The following is a 3,343-nucleotide window of genomic DNA, read 5'->3' on the forward strand; positions in this document are numbered from 1 at the left end:
CTGTCCAAGATAACTCGGTATCATCACCAAGTCATCTGTGTGGAGAGAGAGTGTTGAAAATTCCTTCGCTAACTGTTCGCTCTTAAAGCGTACTAGGACCGTGGCAAATTTTCGTCCCCAAGTAACATGACTTTGAAAGGGCCATATCGGTTTGAGACAAATCTCAATTTTTTGGGTGGAGAAACTCTCCGGTCGCTTCGTTTTCTTGTTGATAAGTCTGTATGATATGTGCTTCTTGTTTGTATTTTCAATAATTGCTTTTGGTATAGATAGATAGATAGATAGATAGATAGATAGATAGATAGATAGATAGATAGACAGATAAATTGATTGATTGACTGGCTGATTGATAGATAGTTATCAATCTACAAGAGATAGATATGCATCTATTGACTATAGATAGTAATAGCAGAGTTAATATTTTAATACCTTAATCTGTTCAATACTGCCATTTTGAAACCAAAATATTACCTTTGTTATCTCACAAACTTTCCTTCTCCCAACCTCAACCACCCCATAATCGATTGCTACTGTTTCGATCTCCTTAGCCCTAGTCCAATCAAACATCAATTACTCTTATCAGTCTAAAGACAGTAATTGTTAATTAACCATAGCGAGTTGTAGCCAAAATTCTATCTTCAAATAAGCGCTAATGATGTAAGTTCCATAAGATTTTTATCATTATCTGAATTCCTTCTATTTTTCCATTTTCGTTATCGTCAAATTAAATTTTGTCGTGTGAAATATCTAACGTATAGAATTAATGAAATAATTCTTTTGCTTGGTTTCAAACGTTGGATTACACTTTAAAGGTATCATACTATCTTTTAAAAATGTACGATATGGATTAACATAAATAGAGTACGGTAAAATGTGTAGCGTGTATTTTAACTGAACAAAATTAATACAATTATATCCTTGAATCCGTCGGTAGGTTTTGTAACATCAGATGAATTTTGGGTGGATTTACTAGAGTTCACGATAGGCATGTATTTGGGCCGTGTGTAGTTGATACCATAAACTCCGGTACTATCGTGGTCTTTAAATTTATCGACAGCCAAAGGATGAAATGCACAACTCTACAGGATTTAGAAGGAAACTTTGTGGAATCCCCTCACATTACAATAAGTTCCAGTCGAGCGTTGGAGTCGATATCATTGATTTATTCCATTTGTTGGGGCGAAATTTGAGTTTAATATTTTATTTTAAGAGCGGTGTAGTCTGAGCTCTTTTTATGAAACACGCACCTCATATTTAATAGTGGGGCGTCTCTAACATCAACCCCTCTCCTCTTTCTCCTCCTCTTCCTCCTCCTCTTTCTCCTCCTCCTCCTCCTCCTCATCATCATCATCATTATCAACAACAACACCAACAAGAACATCAGCATGATCATTTTAGGCATCGTCATCATCGTCTCATATCCATTATCGTCGTCATTTATTTTTGTCGAGTTGTTGCGTCTGTTGTACGTTATTGCACTTCGGGAAATGCTAATCAACTCTCGAAGCACTACAATATTATCATACTGTACTGCCTCGAGAGTTGGTTCGCATTCCTTGATTTCTTGCTGTGAGTGCTAATAGTTGCCCCTGGCCACAACAAGTTGTGATGTATTCATTCCGAATTTCTGTATACACACACACACACAAACATATAGATAGAGAGAGAGTCGGACAGACGGGCGGGCAAACAGGCAAGAAGACAGACAGACAGACTGATAGATAGATAGATAGATAGATAGATAGATAGATAGAAAGATAGATAGATAGATAAATAGATAGATAGATAGATAGATAGATAGATAGATAGATAGATAGATAGATAGATAGATAGATAGATAGATGCGTGTTTATACAGAAACATTTTTTCTTCTACTGAAGAGGATGTCAGAATTTGTAAGGTTTTCCTCAATATTTACCTTTACTTTTATTTGAATTCAGCCAGTGGTCGTGGCTGCACTGGAGCACCGACTTTAATCCGATAGATTTTTATAACAAACTCACTTTTCAACCCACTCTTCGGAACTGTCTCTGAGGAATTAGTGAATTGGTTAGAACTACACTTCTTTGTGTTTCCTGCCGCCATATGAGTGCTACTGGTGCCCCTCATAAAAAAAAAATTCCAATTATTCCTTGAATAGTGCTAGAAGAAAAATGACCATCTTTGGATTCAAGGCGAATGGTGCTCTTCCATCAGGATAATACTCAGCCACATACAGTGAGGATGACATTCCAAAGTCTGAAGCAGTTTGAATGAGAAACGATGCCCCACCTATCAGATTCACCGGACATTGCCCCATCTGATTATCATTTATTCTGCTGGCTTCAAAATCATTTAGGTGGGAAAATATGAATTTTGTAGACGAGGTTTGAACAGTACAGGAGGAGTATTTTTCGTGACGGACAAATGAATTTTGTTAAGAGGAGCCTTAAAAATCTACTAGATAGATGGAAGAGCATTGTAAAAAATGATAGAGAGTATATTTTAAATTAAAAAAGAACTTAGTTTATCTTGATTTTCAAAAATAAAAGAAATAATAAAAAACCGTATTATTTATGGGATGACCTAATACAATGACAAATATCATGTCAATAGATGCAAATTTATAATTTAATTTCTTATGGATGGTACGGTTCGGTGGATTGTGTATGTATCTGATCATTTATGATCACAATATCAGACAGGATATATTTTTTTCTATGTCATGATTACTGTATCGGTCTGTACGTCGAATATTTCTTATTTGAAATGTTTTCCTTTTACGAATAAATGGGCTTTTGCGACAAATAAATGGAAATCATAGTAGTAGTAGAAGTAGTAGTAGTTATTGGCATTATTATAATTATTATTATTATTATTATTATTATTATTATTATTATTATTATTATTATTATTACTATACGTTACTGTTATCATATCGTACATATTAGATCGCCCCGATGAATAATGGAATTATAAAGTAGATGAGATCAATTTATCAATCTGAAATAAAATATTTAAAAAAACTGACGGTCTACATATCCACATATCCATTAGTCTATATACCTACATGTCGGGACTGACTGCATGTGTGTATGTGTGTATGTATGTTGTGTGTGTTGATCCATATATGTATGTATATGTCTGTGTGTGTATGTATGTTTATATATATATATATATATATATATAAGTTCAAAAAAACACAAAAAACAATAACAAGAAAACAACAAAGTGAGGACGTGATACGGATAGTGTTATTGGACGCTCGGGAAAGGAAGGAATATATATGTGTGTGTATATGTATATGTATATATACATATATATGTATATGTATATATACATATACTTAAATATATATATACAT

The sequence above is a fragment of the Octopus bimaculoides genome, chromosome 22, assembly GCF_001194135.2.
Source record: "Octopus bimaculoides isolate UCB-OBI-ISO-001 chromosome 22, ASM119413v2, whole genome shotgun sequence".
Lineage (NCBI taxonomy): Eukaryota > Metazoa > Mollusca > Cephalopoda > Octopoda > Octopodidae > Octopus > Octopus bimaculoides.